This window comes from Periplaneta americana, unplaced genomic scaffold (genome assembly GCF_040183065.1).
Source record: "Periplaneta americana isolate PAMFEO1 unplaced genomic scaffold, P.americana_PAMFEO1_priV1 scaffold_24, whole genome shotgun sequence".
Classification (NCBI taxonomy): Eukaryota; Metazoa; Arthropoda; class Insecta; order Blattodea; family Blattidae; genus Periplaneta; species Periplaneta americana.
In genome coordinates, this window is record NW_027185505.1 from 1,444,786 (window position 1) to 1,456,857 (window position 12,072).

The 12,072-nt window shown below is 40.2% G+C and overlaps 1 non-coding gene across 1 annotated transcript; it reads right to left on the reverse strand.

The window, feature by feature from the left end:
- Nucleotides 1–673: 673 nt before the first annotated feature.
- LOC138693887 (5S ribosomal RNA) lies at nucleotides 674–792 on the reverse strand. Its single transcript, XR_011330572.1, has one exon. It is a non-coding gene; the product is annotated as a 5S ribosomal RNA (ribosomal RNA).
- Nucleotides 793–12,072: the final 11,280 nt, after the last annotated feature.

Consider the following 12,072-nt stretch of genomic DNA (forward strand, 5'->3'; position numbering starts at 1 on the left):
TTTTTATTTATTTATTTTTTAAGATATGTGAGCTACGTACTGTATGTCTGATGTTTTGCCATCGTACATTCAAATATTTATATTCACTGTACAGTACAGCGAACTGTTTATACTTACTGTACATGCTATAACTACTTCTCCCAACTCCGCTATTGCTATATTTCCTAAACTAAACGCTGATATTGAAATAACGCCTGGTCTGATAATGCAGTCTGTTTAAATTTCTACCGACCAAGTTCTGCCCTTCATCATGGGAAAACAACGAGCTTCTTTAAAGGATACAACTACTAGGACAGAGATATTTTCATTATGGAATTTGTACTACCCACTGAAATGTAGTAACTAATGGGATTTTAATTAGCCATATATGTACAGTATATTACATTCTTTACCTAAAATGTCTCTAACTTCTAGGGAGAGCGCGAGGTACGTTCACAATCCCCTGAATACATATTCCCTTCTTCGAGAAAACGCAGAGAAGTGAACCGTCTCATATGAATATGCTACCAGTCATAAGTTTCAATACGGAGCTGCAAGTACTTAAGAATTATCAATTACTCTACAATTATGCAGCGGCGTCATCATCCAAGCTATAGCTGGAATAGGGAAGGGAACATAATATCCCATAAGTCTTATTAGAACACGCTGGAAATAGTGACGTAAAAAAAAAAATCGCCAACGGCACGTGGTGTTCCCAAGCGGTCACCCATCCAAGTACTGACCACGCCCAATGTTGCTTGACTTCGGTGATCGGACGAGAACCGGTATTTTCAACATGGTATGGCCGTTGCCGATGAAACTGCGTAATCTGTAGGCACTTGAGGACGATGGGATTGGGGTGCACTCGATAAAACCTGCACTCGCTCACACACACACGTAAACTGCCTGCTTAGACTCTGTACCTAAATTACCAAGCTCGTTGGATGTCATTGGGATAGATGATAAATCTATCTATCAACGGCAGTTTGGTTACGTTTCAACGTCACACACTGCTGGATTGACACGGGATTAATAAAACAGCTAGTCGGCATTCTAAGTTAAGCCACAGGTGGATTGTTGTTCAACAGCGGAGCCTCCTTTCAACCACATGGTTGTGGAACTGTAGTCGGATTTTCGACATCATTTTCATGCCATACTACGGAACTTCACACAAACTTCAATTCACTTCTTGCACCGGCGGCTACTACGAATGGACTGAAGCTCGCTACTGACTAGGGGGGGGGGGACATTTGTCTCTTGATGGATTACGTGACAGATATATAAAGTATCAGTCGTATGTTATGAACCCGAGTTTCAATAAAGATAGATTACCCGTATGTCCACAGATTCTCAGTAGTGGCCTGCGGAAGGATTATGCCCGCGGTCGACAAGTTACCTTCTAAGTTGTTTTCCCTCAACAATTAATGCTGCCAAGTGAGTAGGAATGACACCGCGCTCTCATATAAGTCGTACGAAACTATTAAGGAAACGAATTTGCCTCGTGGATCCAAGTCTCCCATGGACTGCCTATAATGTATTATCTATCCTAGAAGTGTTATCGGGGTGATTATTTAAATTTTCACTCGGTGGGAACCGCTGTTGTTCTTCATTCATCTACTCTGTTATGAATAACTTGTGGCCCTTAAAAGGGCCGGTTGCTGATTCCCTAGCAAGCACTCCCGCTTACTTGGAACTAGTGTATTTTGTGACGGCCTTGGTCCCTTCACTGACGGCGTGCTTGGCCAGCTCACCGGGTAGCAGGAGACGGACGGCTGTCTGGATCTCCCGACTGGTGATGGTCGACCGCTTGTTGTAATGCGCGAGCCGCGAAGCTTCCGCGGCGATGCGCTCGAAGATGTCGTTAACGAAGCTGTTCATGATGCTCATAGCCTTTGAACTGATTCCCGTGTCTGGGTGAACTTGTTTCAGAACCTTGTAGATGTAAATGGCGTAGCTCTCCTTCCTCTTGCGCTTCTTCTTCTTATCGCCCTTCGAAATATTCTTCTGGGCCTTGCCGGCCTTCTTGGCAGCCTTTCCGGAAGCTTTGGGGGGCATGGTGCTCGTCTGATGATGAGCCGCGAACGAACGAATGAATGGGGACGAAGAAAGAATGAATGATGTTTAAAATGGCAGGCAGGGTAAGCATCCCATGCCTCCATTGGTTCCTCGACAAGCAATTCGCTAACTTTAGATCGAGGTACCCAGCTATAAGCCGTTTGCCCTCTCATCTAACAGTAGTGTATTTCCCCTGTGAATGATTTTATGAACATGTACACGTTATCAGTTGAGTTGTGAATGAAATGAATGAAGTGAAGTGAGCACCATGCCTCGCAGATGTTAATGAGAGGTGGAGAGTCCAGTGCTCTGGTCAGTTCTGTCCTAGTCATGTTTTTGTAGTGGCGCTAGGGAAACTCGTAACCTGTTACCAACAAAGTGGTGGGCTACTCGTTTCCGTAGAAGCCGTCTGGCTGCCTGGTTGGCTGTGGCAAGTGTCGTGTGTCGTTTCGTAGGGTTTGTGTCAGTAGTGAGTAAAGAAATAGTGAAACAGCGCAAACGTTTGTGACTTTACGATTGGTCCGCTGTCGATTATTGACGTTGGCGTAAAAGTGAAGGTTACCGTGGGCGAGGCGTCGTTCTTGTAGTTAAACAGCTGCAAGTAGGAGTAGCATCATGTCGGGTCGTGGAAAGGGAGGCAAGGTGAAGGGAAAGTCAAAGTCTCGATCCAGCCGTGCTGGGTTGCAGTTCCCGGTAGGCCGTATCCACCGTCTTTTGCGTAAGGGCAATTACGCAGAGCGAGTTGGTGCCGGTGCGCCAGTCTACCTGGCCGCGGTGATGGAGTACCTGGCGGCCGAAGTTCTCGAGTTGGCTGGCAACGCAGCTCGTGACAACAAGAAGACTAGGATCATTCCTCGTCACTTACAGCTCGCCATTCGCAACGACGAGGAGCTGAACAAACTCCTGTCCGGCGTCACCATCGCCCAGGGTGGTGTGTTGCCCAACATCCAGGCGGTTCTCCTCCCGAAGAAAACCGAGAAGAAGGCTTAAGCCCCTTCTCCGTAAAACGGCCCTTTTAAGGGCCCCACTAACCTCACAAAAGTCAGAAATAGCCAGTATTGTTAATCCTCTCTCACGGCTTCGTAATGTAATTTCATTACGCGTGTCAACTTTCTCTCTCTCTCTATACCGGTGGGCTGATTTAATATCATCATTCTGTAATTTTGTGCTCTGAACGATGTCGTTGTCCCAGGTTCGCACTGAAGTACTTGAAACCGTTGTACATTTACTAGGCTATTGTGTGATAACACATTATACTGATGCATATAGAAAGGTTTCATTATTATTATATAATTTAACACAATACGAATTAAATTAGATGATGATGCCAAAGTACATAGTTGGCTTCGAAATTTATGTAATATATTTCTATCATATTAGAGTAATGGAGATTATCGTGAAAATAATCACAAGTCCCCTTCTTTGGTGCCCATCGTGGTTTTAGACATATACGTTTGAATATACTAGTTTACTTTACTACATACTACGAATGAAACTAATTTTGAATAAGAAATCGATAACTGGTGAACAACTTACGGCGTTATAATAGAGTTCCTAATGCGTTTGTTTGTTGGTGCACATATTGGCCGCACGCGCAGGAACCCCAATACTGAGATGATGACATGACCTTCTCGTAGGAATCGAAGGCTTTGACAATTTGCGTTCGAATTTCCCCTCTCTCTGTCGTTTCGTTCGAACCGAAATGACGCAAGCTATACGTGGAAGTTGTCTGACAGGACGAAGTCCTGTGTTCTGACATGCGATGTGTACCTCTTCTCCCCAGTGTTTACCACACTGGATTCCTATGACCTAAAAGTTGGCATTGCAAAAACGTGGTGATGTGATGTTCAGTATGTGTCAATCCCCTCGGTTCCTTGTTACGGTCTGGTGAGCATTGCCTACCTGCGTTGTCATATTACCCACCAATTCTTCGGACAGTGATTATTGACTTACAGAAGTTTACAGTAACAGGTAACATAATCCGAGGAGCAAGGCTTCACAGAGGAATCCGGTCTTTCCACTTGATATACCAAGCGTTGGGGTCAGACCCATTTGAAAAACGGAGAGGCATTTCTTACAACGTCTTTTGCTGATACTGAAGTGCCCCTACGAAATAAGTTCTGTTTTCCGCACTGGCCTGTTGAGCTAGTGGTCACACAGTAAAGGTGAATTAAATTAATCTCGACAACTACTGCCCTTTTTAGACGGATTTTATGGCCCTGAAAAGGGCCGTTTTGCCGACGGATTCGGCAGCAGACGTGTGTAGGCAGTCTAACCGCCGAACCCGTAGAGAGTCCTCCCCTGCCTCTTCAAGGCGTATACCACGTCCATGGCCGTGACTGTCTTCCGCTTCGCGTGCTCGGTGTATGTTACAGCGTCACGGATTACGTTCTCCAGAAAGACCTTGAGAACACCTCTCGTCTCCTCGTAGATGAGGCCGGAGATACGCTTTACGCCTCCACGTCGGGCGAGACGACGAATGGCCGGCTTCGTGATGCCCTGAATATTATCTCGGAGAACCTTCCTGTGGCGCTTCGCTCCACCTTTGCCAAGACCCTTGCCTCCCTTGCCGCGTCCAGTCATGTTGCTCGTGTGACGAAGGTTAAAAGTGATCTCGACGGCGGGTCATTTTTTGGTTTATATACTAAAACCCGCGGACCAATCACATTACGGAAGGGGCGTGGCTTCTCAACGGGCGAAGACATAAATACCCCTCTTGGGGGCAGCGGGGGCGACTGTATTGCGTCAACTTGGGTTGCGAGGACTAAGGAGTAAGCGATGGCACGTACGAAGCAAACTGCGCGTAAGTCCACGGGAGGCAAGGCTCCACGAAAGCAGCTGGCAACGAAGGCCGCTAGGAAGAGCGCACCGGCTACTGGAGGCGTGAAGAAACCCCATCGATACCGCCCTGGTACAGTTGCTCTTCGCGAGATCCGTCGTTACCAGAAGAGCACCGAGCTCCTCATCCGCAAGCTGCCTTTCCAGCGCTTGGTGCGTGAAATCGCTCAGGATTTCAAAACCGACCTCCGTTTCCAGAGCTCAGCCGTAATGGCCTTGCAGGAGGCAAGCGAGGCATACCTCGTCGGTCTCTTCGAGGATACCAACCTTTGCGCCATCCACGCCAAGCGCGTGACCATTATGCCCAAGGATATTCAGCTGGCTAGGCGCATCCGCGGCGAGAGGGCTTGAATTAACAAAGGTACTCCTGCCCGCAAAAAGGCCCTTTTCAGGGCCACTAGTTATTTCTCGGAAGAGCCGGTTGTACCGTACTCCAGGTCTCGTTCCTACTACCCTCAGTTCAAGGTCACCTCAATAATATAAATGGTTTCTCCCTTTCCATTCCTCACCGTATCAGCATTTTCCCACAGCCTGTTTGACAAATATCGCAATGTATCCTATAGGTTAATAAACAATTTTTTAATAGAACGATGGATAACAAAGTTTCTTAGGAAAATTAAAAAAAAATTTCACAGTTCTATAATATTGCACATTATATATATTTACCAAATTAAGGGTTAACGCCGCCGGGACGAGTGATCCTCCGTCCGACCGATCACAAGCGCCAAGGCTCAAAGTGGTCCAGAAAGCAAATCTAGCTGGACTAAAAATGTGACATATTTCCATGAAACTTCGCACTATAGTCACTACTGTATAAGAGGAGAAACTACCCCTTTATAGACGATGCGTTTTGACAAAAATTAGTGACTTGTCTCATATATAATATATTGTTTTAATGAAACTTTACACAGTACTTACATGTAGCTCGTTTATACTATATTGGATACAAAATGTGATTATGATTGTATAAGAGTAGCTACTTGTCTCCTATCTAACATTTTTTACTTTCACGAAACTATAACTGTGACTCATTATTTTCGATAGTACAGACGTGGTCTGCTTAGGAAAGGACAAGCGGAAGACTGTGACCTTTGTGACCTCGGGTGGGTATTACGATAACATTTATAACCGTCACCCTGATAAGCATCCGAGCAGCTTATTTCAAAAAGGAGTTTGAATACAAACAATTCCTTCAATCTACTACGATTATTACAATAACTGATTTCATTAATCTCCTCTCTTCTTTAGCAAAATATAAATTACCTTCAATTGGTCGATTCAGCAAACTTGTTCATAAAACTTATCGCTATTGCGTCACGTTTCGCAATTTTTCTAAAGTAAAAACAAAAACACGAACAAACGCCTACTCCTTTAACCTCATCGCTCTCTTATCTCTAGAATCCCGGGGGGTTGAGAATCTGAATTCTCTGTGGTGTGAAACAAAGCAACCCGCAGGAGCAATGACACGTTCAATTGTCCTAATAATAGAAAAAAAATTACACGTCATTTAGTGTATTCAGAACATTTTTACAGGACCGTGTAGGATATTCACTCTCCTGTCGAATAGTTTCGGCGGCTGGTAGGCGATACGCATTAATTAAAATAATACTTGCGTACCTTGTTCAGGACAGTGACTGTGCTACTTTCTTTCTTTCTTTCTTTCTTTCTTTCTTTCTTTCTTTCTTTCTTTCTTTCCTTTATTTGTAGCTTATTGATGACACCAGATGCCATAACGGAAATGCCGTGATGGTATGTTTGTTTAATATTCAAAATCAAGTGACAGACGCTATTTGACTTTGCGGTGGAGGGGATAGGGACCTGATCTCGGATGTTCCGAGAGATGCCGGCGCACAGTTGTCCAGAACGCAAAACTATGTAAGAAAATCAACTTCATCATAACCGAAGTTTAAGTAATATCTAGGCTTAAACAAAAGCTAGGCATTGTGCACAACAGCATACAAAACATCAATATCAGTAAGAGGTGGGACAAAACATGAGTTTTTTTTTTAAAGTCACGCTCTTCAGTTGATTTTTGTTCGTGGGGTCAGTGGCTGTTTTATACTGTTAAACCTTCCCTTATGGAGGTCATAGGACAAGATGTGTACTTTCATTTAATACGCGAAAAGCAATCTATAATACGTTAGCATTCATTTAATTGGCACGTTTACTGAGATTTGTGCAACTAGTTTTTTTTTTTTTTTTTTTTTTTTTACGACATATTTAACAGGCTGTGCATTACAAGTAAACCTGAGTTAACTTTCAATTCTTCTACCCACACATTAATCAAATATTAAACTCTATACGGCTTAAAATTTAGCTGCTACATCCTGCAAACTTAGATGTTATATTCATCTCTTGGTGGCGCTTTACGAATTCGACAGCAGCCACTTTTCAGAGTCTGGATGAAGGAGCTTAATTTCTCCAAGAAAAATTCAACACTTCTTGAACATATAATGAACAACTAAATTATGGAGTATATCCATGAATCTAGCATTTTGTTACCAACTGCGAAAAATATGGCAGGCTAGTCATCTTTTAGGAGCATAATTTCTATTAAAACATTAAAAATTATCAGAAAAACTAATTTTTCCCTAATTCCCTAATTACACGAGCATAATTCGTTTTTGCATAGATGCGTATAAAATTTCATGGAAATATGTTACATAGGGGAGAAATTATTAACTCTGTATAAATGTAGCCTCTAAACACAAGAAGTAGATTCCCATATAAAAACCATTATCTGAATTTATGCTACCTGTAACTATACTGTGTGAAATATAATGTAAATATTTCAGTTAAGATAGAAATTATTAATTTAGTCTATAAAGCACTTCCGATACAACTCTTCACACAATAATAATAATAATAATAATAATAATAATAATAATAATAATAATAATAATAAATAATTCTGAGCTTCAGTGCAAGAACTCTTTAACCCTCACACAGCTTGTTCTGAGAAAAATCAGTATTAAAGAAATTTATACACATTAAACAAATTGTAATGCTATATGTTGTCATGTCTCTTCTATCCCTCACGTGGAAACTTAGGCTTACACAGCAGCAAGAATAAGATAACAACGTTATTATCATCTGTCCTTTTATGGCTATACAGTTTTTGCAGTGAACTACAGAATTATTAACTATTATTATTACAGACCTGTTATTTTTTTCACTTTTTTCACACACACACACACACACACACACACACACACACACACACACACACACATCTATTATACTAAACATAAACCCACAAGAGAAAACAATACTTGTATTAACTGTAAACATTTTTCTTCCTTTCTTTATTTTTAGCAGAATCCTCCATTTCACCCTTTATCTCACTAGATGCGCTTCCCGCAGACATTCTTCATTATATGTTTCACACACCACTTCGTAACACTTGCAGCGGTTGACTTTTGTTTTCTTGTCTTTTTCTCTAGGGTATATTGTACATAGTGCTCGGTATCGGTGCTCGTTCACGTGATATTTTACCTTTGTTTTTCTTGCTAACTCCTGCCAATTTTTCTGATATTTCCCGTAGTTGATTGGTCAAGTACTGCGGATTGATTCCCGGTTATAACAAACACACCTACACTACATTCCAATGATTTCTGACTCGTTACTGCACATTTTAGAAACACTGTACGAAAGCACACACAGTCTCTCGTAAATCAACAGGTTACAACAGAGACTTACACTTGCAAACGCGTGGGGATTTCAGAAAATTTCTTACTATTTCAGTACCTTTAACTGTACAACAGATTTTGTTTTCTCGAAAAAGAAAGGTCAACGTTACTATTGACAAAAGACAGAAACGTACGATTACAATACCTTTATTTTAAACAATCTTAGAGGTGGTCTGGGAATTCCTAAACTCACCACGCGACTACTTAACCCTAGACAGGTAATCATCACTGTACTCATGTTAAAGGTAAGCATTCGTAATTTTTACTACTCACATTTTAATTAACTGAAATCAACTCAATATCACACATTTAACAACTTTTACACATTTCGTAGCCATTAGTGTTCATTTAATTTTAAGTTTGTCATAAAGTCTTTACGTTCATGTTATTGTCCTATTTACAATTAGTGCAAACAACAGCGCGATGTTCTCTGCAGAACCCCTTTTTGCAAAGTCCACAAAATGTTGTCATCATTCTCCTCTTCTTTGCAGGACATTTATAGCAAACAGTACGTTCACCATCTGGCTGCATTACCTGGCATTGTTGTTGCACAGCAATGTTCAGATGTTCTTCAATTGTTGCCCGCAGAGATCGGTGTAAAGTAGGACGTGCAAAGCGGTGCTGCATCCACGGTTTTGTCAGCTCTTCACACAATTGGAAAATGAATTGTTTTCTTGATATTGTTTTCTGAGTTCTTCTAACTATAAATTATCCATGAATTTATACTTGCAATATTTAGCATGTTGTAAAATATTGCTAGTGGCCAGCGCCTCGTCTTTCTATTGCAGGAAAGATTGTGGCACATTTGACATAGTGTATCTACACCACCTTTAGTCCCATTGTAAATAATAATAATAATAATAATAATAATAATAATAATAATAATAATAATAATAATAATAATAATAATAAAGGCTTTACATATAACGTGTTGCTTACTGTTGTCATTGCAGTCCACGTCGGTGGGGGTGGGGGGGTTTCTTTCTCCTCCTCCTTCCTCTAGAAAGAGCAGTTACCAGGGTCTAAGGAAGTGAATGCCCTTTTCTTTCTGGGCTCATCCCTACATTTGTCTTAGCTCCTTAGGGAAAACCACGGAAAACCCTCAGGCTTGCGAATAGACTGAATGAATGAGAGGAGAAACTTTAAAGGTACGTGAAAACACGTCCATGCAAGGGAGTTGGGACTGTGAAAAATTGAATATGTGAAATCCAAGACTGTATTTGCCAGGCGAGCAAAGAAGAAGAAGAAGAAGAAGAAAGGCTTACGTATGACGTGTGGCTTACTGTTGTCATTGCAGTCCGCGTCGGCCAGCGGTGGGAGGGGGGGGGGTCAATATACCTGCACATATCAGTTCAAATTATAAAAACCTCTTAATGCTACTGCGGTACTATTCCATTGCCGAACACAATATGAAGAAATTAGCAGATCCCTGAACTGAACTCTTATTACTCTGAAATTACCGCGCAGTACAATTATAGCTATGACGCATTGCAAGCGTTAGTCACCATATCGATTTGCTAAGCAAATTTTATCCCTTTAGAGCATGTCCCCCCCCCCCTCCTCCTCCATATCAGCCAACAACATACTGGATGAAGAAGACTCCTGCAAAAGGGACGAATTAAGATTTAATTTTATTTTAATGATAGACTAACATTGCAAAGTTCCAAAATAATTTTTTGCATTCCTTCATTACACTAGTCGTACAAAATTGCGGTCGTATCTCGTACTATCTATACTAATAATAAATCTGTAGCCGAAATTTTTCTGGTAAGTTTCGATTTTCCAAAAGTAATTGGTCCTAACATATATAATTAACCACCCTGAAACCGAAAATCGCATTTTTGAAAATTTTGTTTGTATGTCTGTCTGTATGTTTGTTACCTTTTCACGCGATAATGGCTGAACCGATTTATATGAAAACTGGAATATAAATTAAGTTTGTTGTAACTTAGATTTTAGGCTATATGGCATTCGAAATACTTTATTTAAAAGGGGGGTTATAAGGGGGCCTTAATTAAATAAATCGAAATATCTCGCTTATTATTGATATTTGAGAAAAAATGTTACATAACAGATGTTCCTTTAAAAATGATTTCCGTTAAGTTTTATTTTTTTACAACATTTTGATAGGACTGATATTTAATGAGATAAATGAGTTTTAAAATTAAAATAACGCTATCTAAGACGGTGCAATGAATTAAGAACAAATGACTTCGTCTATAAGGGGCCTTGGACAACAACAATCGAAACAGGGGCCTTGGACATCAACAAACAATCGAAAGCTATTAAACATAGCCTACAGGGAATGTTTCTGTGTTTGTATGAAGTAATATCACAAGCTCGTAAATTAACTGATTTGTATAATTAGTTATTATTTCACCATTGGAAACTGTAGTTTCTCTAGATGGACATAATGCTATAATGTTATTACAGTAACGTCTGAGTAAATCGAGGACAGGTAAGATTAAAATAGCTTCTTATGCACAGAAAATTTGATAGGCTATTTTGTACATTCGTTTTCTGTATTTCTTAAAATAATATTTATGTACACGCATTTTAATCTCAGAGAATTAACGAACAACGAGAGTGTATTGATTTAGTATGCAGTAATAGTACTTTAGCTTGGCAATCCATTATTTTAATAATTCATATTTTAACTATGCTCAATTGAATCGTGTTAAAATACATAAAATATATATGCAATAAATGCAGTGCTAAAAAAAAATTGGGTAATATGCGAAGCAGATTATCTTGCGCTGTTGTAAAAGTTGTTCCATGGATCAGTCGTCCTATTTTAATTATGTAATTACTTTATATTTATTTCTAACAGGTGGAGCGGAGCGAACGGGTACGGCTAGCTAACAATAAGTGAGAACTTACAATACAACAACGACAACAACAACAACAGCTGATAATCTGAAAGGGAACATAGTAATTTGGGGTGAATTAAAATGCAGCTTCCATTCGTTTAAAATTTCTTTAAATTTTAACTAAATATTAATGTAGATATTACCTCTAAAGGTAAATGGGGGCATGTTTCACAACGCTAACAAATTACAAATTAACAATATACAATTAACAACGGAAATATTACATATGCTTGTTAACTGTGTTTCACAATGCAATCTTATTCACTTGTATGTTTTAACGAACTTTACAAAATCGGCGAAACAAACTTACAAATACGCATAATTGGTTGAACAAAATCGCCAACGACAGTTTACAAAAATCACTAAGGATCAGAGGTAAAGTAGCTGTAATTTTAGAACTATCGATGGACATGTTTATATTTTTTTATATATATTTTATTTAGATTTTGCTACATCGGCGACAACGGAGTTTCGCGGCATGCAATTGGTCGAGCATACCAATGCATTAATTAGCCTACGACTTAACTGACGAAAGTTAGCGCGAAATTCATTCAAATAATTGATAAATAATGGATTTGACCCACGTAGTTATATGCAGTTGATAGAGCAGCTAACATGTCCATCCATTAAAATCAACTTCG